Source organism: Dermacentor albipictus, chromosome 8 (assembly GCF_038994185.2).
Source record: "Dermacentor albipictus isolate Rhodes 1998 colony chromosome 8, USDA_Dalb.pri_finalv2, whole genome shotgun sequence".
Classification (NCBI taxonomy): Eukaryota; Metazoa; Arthropoda; class Arachnida; order Ixodida; family Ixodidae; genus Dermacentor; species Dermacentor albipictus.
Window position 1 is genome coordinate 16,743,469 of NC_091828.1, and position 12,758 is coordinate 16,756,226.

Sequence of the window (12,758 nt, forward strand, 5' to 3'; positions counted from 1 at the left end):
TTTCTTTGCACTTCGTTCCACATCGTAGCACAGTGCCAGACATTCTGCCTGAATTTCGGTTGGGGAAATCGGTTCCTCCCGAAATTCCTCTGCAGGGAGCTTGTATTTAACGAGCAAACCCACCTTCACTCAAATGTACTTGCCTGCCTTGGCTGCGCTCAGTCATACTACAACCTGCGCGACCTATCAACTAACAACCGCTCTGGCCCTGGTGAAATGATCATCTCTCACAAATCCGTTAAAAATTAATCAGGAGGAGACTGATGCCATCACCTGTTTCGTACGGCTGAAGCGAACTCACCATTTCTACGCTTTGCATTTGTGGAGGCGCTGTATCCGCACTCCGCATTAACCTCGGTCACTCTAGTCTTAGTTTTGCGAGCTCAATGTTCATCTGCCTCTTCTCTACCTGCCACTCCTCCTCTTTTGTCTCGTATTCCTTATCTTCATCCCTTTCTTCCCTCTCGTGCTCCTTCTTTTCCGCTTCTTCTGCCCTCACGGGCTCTTTCTCTTCCACTCTTTCTTCTCATGTTCCTTCTCTTCCTTCTGGCGACATACCTTTCCCAGGGATCTGTGAGTCGTCCCCATCGAAACCCACTTCGTCAATCGCAGTACGAATTACTGGCTTCCTCAACCTATGGTTAATATCAATACCGAGCTCTGCTGCCAAGAGTAACAGCTCTTTTTTAACGCTGTAATATCCAGGCTTTTCGAGAGCTGACTACAACTTCCCCTGTATTGATCACACACCTGGTGGCGATCAACTACAGCTAATTGCCCGATAGAGCCCTGTCCTTATTGTCCGGCAAAACGTAGCCACTCAAGCAGTTGCCCAATGTTGAGCTTGCGAAGGTCGAGTCTCCCAGAGCCACGTTCTCAGGTCCGCCGATCCCAGATGGCAGAACTGCCTTCTTGTTCTCTTCCAGATTCCTCGAGTCACCCAAGACTCTACGCCGTTACTGCGACGGTTGAGCCTCCCGGAGCCACGAAGGAGGTCTGTTGATCCCGGATCTGCAGAAGTCGCTCTTCCATCAGTAGTTTCCCTCAATCTTGGAAGTTTGTGTCTCGCAGAGCCACGTACACTGGTCCACCGATCCCAGATCATGAGGACTGCCTTCTTGATCTCGCTGCTGCCACCAGTTTGTTACGGCTAGGGTAGCATTCAGGGCATGGAATCCACCATTACATTAAGGAAAAATGGTTTATTTAGCTTAGTTACATGGCTCCAGTTATGGAAGCCCACTCTAGGCAGGTTCAAGTTAAATGTCTCAGTTCACATCAGGACTCTCTGTCCCGACTGCTCGAAAAGTCTCTGCCTTTAATACCATCTTCACTAGGAAATCTGAAGACTGTCCAACAGCAAATCATAATCGTTGACTCCATTGCGATACCACGCCTACCACGATACCATGCACTAACTCCACCTCCAAAGAAACTGGCTTAGAATCTGGCAAGAAAGCAACCAGCGACACCCAGTTCGTCGTCGTTGTCTCCCTCCTTTTTGTCCTTTGTTTAACTTCCAGATGATGGTGGGGCGAGTGCCTTTTGTGGGACCCTCAACAACAGTCTGTGTCCATGCTGCGTTGACGTCTGGATAGGAGGGGTGGTGGTGCGATTTGTCGCAAACATCTAATTAACTGCGGCTCTCAGTTTGTCATCATGGTTCCCCTCCTTTTCATCCTTTGCTCAGGCTTCCAGGTAATGGTGGAATGAGCACCTTCCATGGGGCCCTTCAACAGTTGGTGTCCACATTGCGTTGACGTATGGATAGGAGGGGCAGTGTTTGACACGTGGCAATCGTCCAATTAGCGTCTTTGCAGTGTTGAGACGTAACAAGACCTAGTACTGATCTTTGAGCAACGCCAGATTTAACTGCGCAGGGGTGCGAGGAACAATTATTAGTTATTACTTTAAAAGGTAACATTTGGTGGGACACCTTGTCAAAGGCTCTTGAAAAGTCACTGATAGCAACTTTGCAGGTGCTTTGAAAAGTAAGCCTGGGATGCAGCACCAGACAACAACACTTTGCAGCAAGGATGTACGAAATTTGCAACTGCAATTTCACCTTTGTTCGGGTGCCAAACGACTACTTAAGCAGTAACAGCTGCAGGAAAGGCACGGGCCTTTATACGAACGGACATGTACACGATATTACCGGAGTTTGAGACAATCCAGTGCGCATACATGCGAGATGCATCCCGCAGACGAATACAACAAAGCCCAGTTATACAAAGTGGAGCTCGAGTCAAGAGGTAGTTTTCTTTTGCTAATGAATGCGATGTCTTGATCCTTATTTTGTAATTCTACCCTTGCCACATTACCATTTCTGTACCTCAATAATAGGCACATGTCTCTGGTGAAGACATACCTTAAACAACTTCGCATGGTGCAATGCCTGCACACATTGCAGCGATCTTGTCAGCGATGGATGCACGTGATATTGCCAAGTAAGTGATGTCAAAGTCACCACAGAAAGAGTAATTGTGAATTGGTACACTATTAAATGAAGTCACCAAATGCACAGACGAATGAAAGCACAAATTAGCGCTGATTGGTTGATTATTGGAATTTTATGGAACAAGGGCCAGTTCTGGCCAAACAGTGCCAAACAGGCAATGCAATGATTCAACAATGGTCCCTGAAGTCAAGGATGTAACATGGCTGTAAAGTGATCTAAAATCAATGGCTATATAAATGCATAAAATTTATGTACTAAAACGTGACAATAACAGGTGAATGTGCTATGGCCATAAAATATATGTGGCGACGTGATCAACAGGTAAAACTGTAAGCATATGCAAGTAGCACTGACACCTCACCTGGGCCTTTGAGTGCAAGGGCCGAGAAGCATTCGCTCCAAATACTATTGTTGCAGCAGCAGCTTCTGATAAGAGGCTGTGCTACTGATCGCATGGGTGTACAACATGTAGTATCCAAACATATTAAAAAAAAGCCGAGACTAGATTACTGTCAAAAAGCGGGTCGTTGCCTAGGTATACTGCTGGATGTAGAACTTGTTGATGGTGTGGTGAACGAAAATGTATTTTCTGTAAGCCTTTAATTCATGACATTCCAGCAAAACATGGAGCACAGTCAACGCCGTGCCACATGTAGCACAGACAGTTGGCTCATCACTAGTCATCAAGTACGAGTGTGTGTCAAACATATGGCCAATTCAAAGTTGACAGATAATGACCTCGGTTCGTCCTACTTTTTAAATGGGTGGCCAATTTCCCAACTGGGGTTCAATAACATGCAGCTTATTAGATGTTTCAGTGTCCCATAATATTGCCAATAGTTGCTAAGGTGTTTTGGTAGGAAAGGTGTTTCAAGTGTATCGCAGACATATCTATAGAGGAATCAGTATCTTTTATTGCTACTGATCTGGTGGTTTCGCTGGCAAACACATTGCTGTCGGTTCCTCCATGCTCAGGAACTCAGCATATTATCACATGCCTAAGAGATGAATAAATATTGCACAAGACTGAATAGACCTAAATAAAAATAGGATTTTTCTGCTTTTGCAATGACATTAACTCTTTTACAACACTAATGAGTCTGAATATCACTGCATTCAGCAGTTCTAATTTCTTCTTATTACAGCAGACAATACTGCATAAGCTTTTGCAGTAAAGATGCTTGTTTGGGGTGCAACATATCAGATTCAGAGAAAAAGGGACTAATAGCCACATAAAATATGCCAGCAAGCGACTTTGATGTGTTGGTGTAGAATTCAGAGCAAGGGTACTTCATTTTAATTTCAAGGAAGTGCATTCGGATTTCTAGCTCTGGAGCGTGCTTTGTAACTTCTAGAAATGACGTACCACATTTTATCACCTGCCACTCTCAAGGCGAGATTGTTCGTACTTATTTGACTGGTTTTTCAGAGTGATTGATATGGAATTGGTGAAAGATTGCTTTTTGACAACGAAAAACACTGAAAGACTTTGGTGTGGCGTCTTTTCTGAGGGCGATAAGGGAGTGAGGGGGAAAAACCAGCCAAGGTGAACATGTACTTTTCGGCAGTAACACCAGCCACCAACCATAGAGCCCTACACGGGGACACTGCAGAGCCTGTAAAAACAACAGACCCTGCAAATGCCAGCTGTACTTTACCACTATAACCGAATATGACATAACCTAGGTTGGCTACTCACACAAGGTTAACCCCTGCTGCCCGGAAGATCGGAAGTAAAAAGAAATGGAAAAAAAAGGAAAGACTGCAAGTGAAACACAATGGTTGGAGAGGATAGTAAAAGGCAACTACCGATTTCCCCTGGGTGGGTCAGTCCAGGGGTGCCGTCTACGAGAAGCCAAGGCCAAAGGGGTGTGTTGCCTCAACCGAGGGGCTTAAAAGATCTAAGCACTCAGCATTGGCCCAACCCCTAAGATCCCTTTTCCCCCGCAGCCAAGCCATGCACGGTTAAATGCGGGAGGGGCCAACATTCATGTGCTAAGGTCCAAGGTGTCGCAACACACCAAATGCCTGCTGATGCAGACGCACCTGTGGGGGAGTTAGCACTGCAATGCCGATGCAATTCCGCAGTGTAAGATGACGAACTGCTCTTCTCAATGAAGCATTCACAAAGTATAGATGAAGTAGTGCCCATGAGGAGCAAGGCCACGAGAGCATGTTGAAGATGATAGTTAAATTTATGCGCAATTCAATGCCTTAATAAATGTCTTAACATGTCAGTCAGTGGCACCAGCGGATTGTCTCCCAAAATTAAAGCAGGGTGTAAAGATATGTGTAGTTGATATAATACCCCTGTCAAGCGGGCAAGTTAAGTGTACATTGCCAAATCTAAACGTCGCAATTGGAGTGCCACTTGCAGAAGAGTGCGCTCCGGTTGGAGGTGCATACACGGAACACACTTTGCTGGCTGAGTGTGCAGCCTCTCTGCCAGCGGTTTCAATGGTACAAAATGTAATGCATCTAAACAAAAGTTCATTTTAGTTGTTAAACAGCTTTCAACAAAATCAGAACAGAACTCGCTCATATTCTGTTCTATCAGGATCAAATGCTGCCTTGTCACATGCCACCAGTCCTGGATTGGTTATGCATTCTTCTTGGCTGGCATTGACTCGCAACTCTTATTATAAAAAAACTTTTCATTTTTTGTTGAGCAAAAATATTATTTTTATTCATAATACAACATAGAACAATCCCATTTAGAAGTTTTTTTTTTCTTTTTAATCTACCTCTTCAAAAAACATGCTCTTATTCTGTCACCAATTTTTCTTTGCGCGTGTGCTCTGTTTTCCCGTTCAGCAACGCTTAGCCTAAAATGTCACTTGTGGGGATGCGCGACTCTCACGCGCCCTCTGATATATTGTTTTCCCCTATAGCTCCCGTCTCCTGTAATCCGGCTTCGCCGCGAGGCTTGATTGCTCGCGGCAGTCGGTGTGGGTGAAGCGCTTCGCGAGAGATGGCACGAGTGTGGCTGTGCTAATGCCACGTAACAGCGGGGTTACTTGGGCGCAAAAAGGAGAAGGCTCTTCCTCTTCAGTTGGAAGTCTGCAAGCGGCGCGGACGTTCTGCGCGTGCGCCGATCCGTGCTTCTGTGAGACCGTCTCGCAAAACCTCGTTCGAACGCGCGAACGACCAGGCGTTGGTGTTCAGCATGAGGCAAACATATTCGCTCGTTAAACGGTTGCAGTAAGTCGGACTTCCCAAATTTGTCGCGCGCCCATCGTCATGTTTTGTGGATAGCAACTCGGCTGGCAGGTCTATGAAAGGTGCAATAAATGCGCTTGTGATTGTTTGCACTACTGTGTTGTCGTTCCTTTGTCCGAAGAGCACAAGTGAGAACCCCACATCTGGCTGCCAAACATGGACCTCTTGGGGCATCGGACGATATTTTAAGTTTTGCTTTGTTCGAGACCTTTTTTTGAACCGAAGCGTAGGGCTCGCATGGATTTTGATTGCTAGCGTCAGCGGCGTGCTTTCTTGAGCGAGGCGACGATGGCTGTAGTGTGTTTGAACTTGTCGACATGCTAAGCCTTTTCGCAACTGTTTTTTTTTTTTAATGACATTTGTTGGTACGAAAGCCACGTGGTCTACATCCTGGGAGAGCGAGGCTTAGCGCCCGCGGAGCATTGGCAAGCCTGAAGCGAGTGAGTACGGAAGCCTTGTGGGTGGTCCGAATTTCTTATGCAAACAGCTTCTTCTGTCTCTTTGACTCTGATGAAGTCGCAGCTCTGGGAGCCGGGTGGCCGTGGGCCACGGGTGCCGCTACGGGCTGACTGGTATTGAGGCCTGGCACTGGGCGCTCCGACACAGTCTGGAACAGTGGGTGCCATCAACTCGGATGCTGCGTGCACCGAGCGGGGTAGGACCACCCAATAGAGCTGATATCTCCACGTGGCTGCCTGCTTTGTGCCCATTTTGGGTGTTGTTTTTTGGATGCCGGTTGTTGTCAGGGTAGCGATCCTTTAGGCCCAAAGCTTTACGAAGCTGCCTGTCGCACGTGGAGGGACACAACCTGGTGGACCATGGCGTTGAGGTGCTGCACTTTGCTTCCCTCATCCTAGTTAGCCTTGCACGAACTGAGATTACTTGTTCGACTCAAGGAAGCAAGTTTCGTTCACGTGAACTTAGCATCTCAGTAGCCGCCTGACCTTTGCTAGCCGAGTTGAACACCGTACCACGTGGGTGATGTGCATGCAGAATTCCTCTCCCTTGCACTACTTTAGTGTTTTCCAAGTGCGTTGAGTGTACACAGTGTGAGTGGAGTCACCCCTGGTTTGCCGTCGCCTGCACATTGTCTGCGCTGCTGCCCCGGACTACGATCAAGCCACCCTGGGCAATGGTGATGCTGTGGCCAGTTCAGCGCAGCGACATCGGTGGCCACTTGTATCCAGCTCGCGACCCTCGGCGGCAGAGAAAAGAGCCGGCGGTCACCAACAGCTACTGCAGCTCTCGCCAGCAGGGCGCGTCGGCGCGAGTGATGCTTGCTCGTACCGACTACTGCATCACCGTTTCCGGACTCCTGGCCTGAAATCGTGCCGTCGAGTCTGCAGAGCTGCTGCTGTAACCAGTGGACGCCAGCGGTGTACCGAAGGACAATGTCGGCTCGCATGTTATGGACGTGTGGACATTTCCTCGGTGCGGCCACTGCTGCATGTACTACCTTGTTCGTGAAGCATATGTTGGTGTTAGACCGCGTGACACGTTTCACCAGAATATGTAGTGATTTAAGGTTGGGGGGATGCGTGACTCTCACGAGTCCCCTGATATGTTGTCTCGTATAGCTCCTGTCTCCTGTAATCCGGCTTTGCCGCGTGGCTTGATGCCCGCAGCAGTCAGTGTGGTTGAAGCGCATCGCGAGAGATGGCGCGAGTGTGGCTGTGCTAACGCCACCTAACAGCGGCGTTACTTGGGCACGGAATGGAGAAAGCTCTTCTTATTTGGTTGGGGGTCGGCAAGCGGTGTGGACGTTCTGCGCGTGAGTCGATCCATGCTTCTGCGAGACCATCTCGCGAGGCCTCATTAGAACGCGCCACCATTCACGTGACCATACACGCGAACGACCAGGCGTTGGTGTACAGCATGGGGCAAACATATTCGCTTGTTATCCGATCGCGGTGAGTCGGACTTCCTAGATTTGTCGCGCACCATTGAAAGGTGCAATAAATGCCCTTGTTATTGTTTGCACTACTGTGCTGTCGTTCCTTTGTCCAAAGAGCACGGGTGAGAACCCCACACACTCAAGGTCCCGAAGTGCACTTCCCGTAAGTGCACTTAAACTTGCCTACTTGACAGGGGTATAACTTATGCAAAAGTTTTTGTCTGTGTTTCAATATGTGTACATGACAGTAAAATGTGCATCACTGTTAGCGGTTCTTGCAATTTCTCGCATGTTGGTGGGTTTTCTTTTCTAAGTAAAAGAAAGTGTGGGTGAGGTGTGTGTGCCCAAGGCACTGTTGGCATAGGACTACTTCAATTAACCCTTTACTGCACCTTGTTGCATATATGCAACATACCGATAAACGGCCATAAAAACAAAATCTAAGTTCATTTGGTTCTTCCTGTACACGATGTTGCATTTCTGCAACAATAGTTTGAAAAAAGCGTCTTTATTTTCTGCTCTCTGTGTTCATTCTGCGCAACTATTGCCAAACAAATATGGTGGACGCTGCTCGCGCCAGCACGTAGCTATACAGGTAAGTTTTGCCAGTTATAAACGCCTTTCTGAAGGAAATAACCTGTGGAAAAAAAATGTTAAGCTGTGCAATACATCCTCCTAATCGTTTAGATGGCAAAAAACATTATTTTCTCGCAATAGTTTATTTCTCGCGACGGAAAGTTACTACGTTGCGTATTTGCAACAACGTGCTCACTGGGTTTGATTTTTGTTCTGGAACTAGAAATGGATCCTAAACGTTATTATTGCCGAGCAATTCCGTCAGATAGCCAAGACAGCGAACTTTCCGGGAGTGGCGACGACCCCGAGTGTAAGTCTGTTTGGATTTATCGTGTGTGAAATGTGTTGCCTGGTGGAATGCCCGAATTTTTTTATCGGGGTGAGCGCGCGCGCGCTCTGCTGTCTCGCATCGTTACGGCTTCACCCTTATGTCTGTGCCAGTGGCCTGGCCTGCTAGGTAGGCCGGGCCTGCTGGACAGCCCATGCCTACCTAGCGAGCAAGAAATGAAAAAAAGGAAGAGGATATTTTGAAGAGAGAGTTGCGGTTGTGGATGGAATTGAGCTGTCATGCACAAGGTAGCAAGATACCCGAGCAGTGACTTTGCTCTCTTCATTTGTTGGAACAAAGCCTGCTACAAGTGGATCAAGGTATAATCGTAAAAAAAAAGAGCAGAGTGAGATACTATGCCCTGCAGTGATCACCATCTACAATAAGCAAATGGGAGGCGTCGGCCTTTTGAACTCCCTCATCTCCATTTACTGTCCCTACTAGAGGTCGAAAAAATATTATTTTCCTGGTTTTCTGCACATTCTTGACTTGACAGCTGTAAATGCTTGGTTCCTTTACAAGAGGAACGTCATGAAAAAACGCGATCAGTACACTGAAAGGCTACTTCCGTTGGCTGAGTTCAGGATGGACCTGGCTGCATCACTCTGCAAGGCTGGGAAGACGGCGCTGAAAAGCGAGGAAGGCCTAGCAATGAGTCAGTAGAACAAGCCTCTGAGGAGAAGAAAAAAAAGGGACCATCAACTCCAACTCAGGATGTCAGGCTAGATCATGTATTATTTCTCAACAAGAATATCTGCCTCAGTGCTCATTATTTTCATTGCTTTCCTGAGGTTGGTCACTGGGTTCTTTGCAGCAAGAAGCGGCAGCGCTGCAAGCTTCCTGGCTGCACAGGAATCTGCATGAGCTACTGCGTTAAATGTGGAGTGCATCTCTGTTCCACAAACAAGAGCAATTGCTTTTTTGTGTACCACACTACAAAATGAGTCCACCATTTCTCATTACTTACTGATTACTGCTCAAGGTATAGAACCAACCTTTTCAAGCAAGCAAGTGAAATAGCTTTCTATTGTACCATGTGTTCCCCCCTTGCTGATTGTCATGTAAATAAATGTGACAGTTTGAAACACAATAACCCGGGCTTTCCTCAACATTTTCTTTATGTGCACGTTGTTGCAAATATGCAACGTACCCTTTTTCTGCCAATACAAACTGTAAAAGTCCACTGAACATATTTTTTTTATTATTACAACTATTGGTATGGTTCCCTGCAACGACATGAATAATCTTATGGCAAAAGAAAAAATTGTGCGGTAAAGGGTTAAACCGTTCCTGGTGATTACATGACTTCCACTTGCTAAGCACAGGTTTAGCTAGTTGTTTGAGCAAGACTTCCATCGATTGTAAAGTGAAGGCTTTCCAAACCATTCGTATACTATCTTTGTATGGAAGTGTCCTGTTCGTTATGCCTTTGTACGTTGCCATAGATGTGCATCTATCTTCTGCTTCATCACCCAGCATCCCAACAGGGCTTGGGACCCTGCAGAAGTGAATTGACCTCCCGTATTTGTTAGAAGTCACCATGTTTAAAATATCTCCTAGCAAGAGTTCATACTTGGCTTTCAGATGCAGAGCCTTTAATGTACTTAACGAATCAGTGTATATGACTGCATTTGTGTGCTTGTCAGCAGTGGCGTAGCTAGGTAGTCTGGCACCCGGGGCCCATAGGTCTTCTGTCACCCCCCTCCCCGGGTGTAGCCGGCGGAAAGAGGGGTGTCTTCAGACGTATATGACACCCACCCCCCTTACTGGCCCCTTGCACCCAGGGCCCACGACCCCCCTGTTGCTACGCCACTGCTTGTCAGTGACAACTTTTTTAACTACAGTCCATAAAGCCGGGAACTGAGTTGCAGCGGAGCGCCTGAACCAGAGGACCAGTGTAGCAGGCTCTTACAACAACCTAGCGTGTGCTGTGCCCAACTAAGTTGGGCACAGCATGCAACAACTTTATTTCGTCACCTTTTGCAGTGCCAACCGAGAGTGTTGACCTTCAGTAGTGAAGACAGAGGCATACTGTGATATTCGAATACCTGTTTCCCAGCTTTTCGTTATGGCCCCCCCAATCGCGTGTTCTCGGGTTGTAGAATCATTCGTGTAAAATCCTCTGTGATTTTGATATTTGTTCTGAACAGTGTTGAAACTATGAGAACAAAGAAAAACTGCGCAAAAAAAAAGACAAGACAGAGAAAGAACCACACGACACAGGCGCAGACTAACAACTGGTTTAATGCTCCAACGCCTCTTTCCTACCAACAATAGAACGCATGCGCACCAACCACAAAGACCAATGCCGCTATCATGTAGTCGAGCCTAGAAACGCCAACTCCTTGCGGTACAAATGTATGGAAGCCTCACTAACACATTTATCTGGCCCTAATCTCGCGATTTCTAAAGCTTCGATTACTTCACGCTCTTTCTTATCCCTTGCGCGTCCGACAATCTTAGTCCCGCCGAAAAGTGAGGTACAAACTTTGCTGTCTGCTTTTGCCAGTTTTAATTTTACTATTGAACTTCCTGAAAACTCTTGCTTGCAATTCCTAGACTTAAAATTATTTTTTAACGATCCTGACCACCTCTGCTGGGCGTACATGCCTAGGTCGCAAAAAGAACTTCTACCCTTCAACTCGAGCCATTCGAAGCTGGTAGAGAGGGGGATTGCGTCAACGTGCCTCAGGGCTTCGTTAGTGAAGTCCTGCCCACGTAAGGTTCAGTCTAGTTTTGATGCCCAAGCTGATCGCCTTCGGTCAGCCGGTTTTCCATTGGCCCTTCTTCGGGCTGTTGCCGAGTCCCTGCTGAAGTCCTTCCGACCAAGTTCAAAGCCTCGTGGGGTGGATCCACAGGAGAGGAGGAAGTATGAAGTTATGCCCTATGTCCACAGGGTCTCGCACGGCCTGAAGAGGGTCGCGGGTAAATTCGGCATACAGGTTCTCTTTTCGGCACCTTGTAAGCTGTCCAGTCTGTGCAATTTAGTTAGACCTGATAGGAAAAAGAAAATCGAGTGCAGCACTAACCACAGGAACAAGTTTGTGCCCTGTAGTGCGAATGTGATCTATGAGATTCCGCTGAGTTGTGGCAACGTGTACGTTGGACAAACAGGCCGCTGCATTAATATTAGATTATTAGAACATGCCAATTCCCTAGATGATTCTAGAGGACAGCATCTTCCTAAGCATTGCAAGACCTGCAGGCATGACGGCAAAGTTTGTACCCCACTTTTCGGCGGGACTAAGATTGTCGAACGCGCAAGGGATAAGAAAGAGCGTGAAGTAATCGAAGCTTTAGAAATCGCGAGATTAGGGCCAGATAAATGTGTTAGTGAGGCTTCCATACATTTGTACCGCAAGGAGTTGGCGTTTCTAGGCTCGACTACATGATAGCGGCATTGGTTTTTGTGGTTGGTGCGCATGCGTTCTGTTGTTGGTAGGAAAGAGGCGTTGGAGCATTAAACCAGTTGTTAGTCTGCGCCTGTGTCGTGTGGTTCTTTCTCTGTCTTGTCCTTTTTTTGCGCAGTCTTTCTTTGTTCTCATAATGCCATACCAACTAGCCCCTCACCGTACGCTTCTAGTGTGGAAACCTTGTATCATGTGTCCTTGTGGAATGCCTCTTTCTTTAGATGCATCAATGTCCAATCACATAACTGTGCAAATTCGTACCATGGGGGCAATTGTTATGACTCTTTAGCCACATGGAGAACTGCATCAGGAATGCCAATCCAGACAGCATTCCTCATATCTTAAGACAAGTGGCTTAATCATGTTCGGTTTATTAGTATAGTGTAAGCGCGAGTTGCATTTTGTGACGATGTTGTAGCATATGCATTGTGCTGATGACTGAATCTTCAATACAGTGGACCTTGAATAAACAAAGTTCTCTTAAACAGAATATGGTATCAGCTTTGGTTGGTTGCCCATAGATGAAATGTTAAACTACAGTTAAACAGGACCCATCTTTTTGTTAACTCCGGTTAAGCGGAACTTTTACCGAAACGACCACCATTATCGGTCTATGGAACATTAAAAGTCTGAGAGACATGTCAAATGGTGATGCTATATAGAGTGGAGGGAATCTACTCCATTTGGTAATTGTGGTAAAAATAATGTGCGCTAGAGATGCTGAAGTTGCAACGGTGTTTCTATCACGAGGAATTCACTACGCAAGTAATGATTCCGGAGGAAGAAGAGTAATAGAATCGGTAAGACCTTACTAGCTACCTGTCACTGCTGCTTCGTTCTCAGAGCCAGGAATAGAAGGAGGAAGAAAAAAAC

At 46.7% G+C, this 12,758-nt stretch overlaps 1 protein-coding gene and 1 pseudogene across 3 annotated transcripts in view; one reads left to right on the top strand and one right to left on the bottom strand.

Moving 5' to 3' along the window:
• The window catches only part of LOC139048636 (uncharacterized), a 101,051-nt gene that overhangs the window by 29,112 nt on the left and 59,181 nt on the right, over window positions 1-12,758 (bottom strand). The window lies entirely within an intron of this gene.
• LOC139048373 (uncharacterized) lies at window positions 8,866-9,691 on the top strand (annotated as a pseudogene).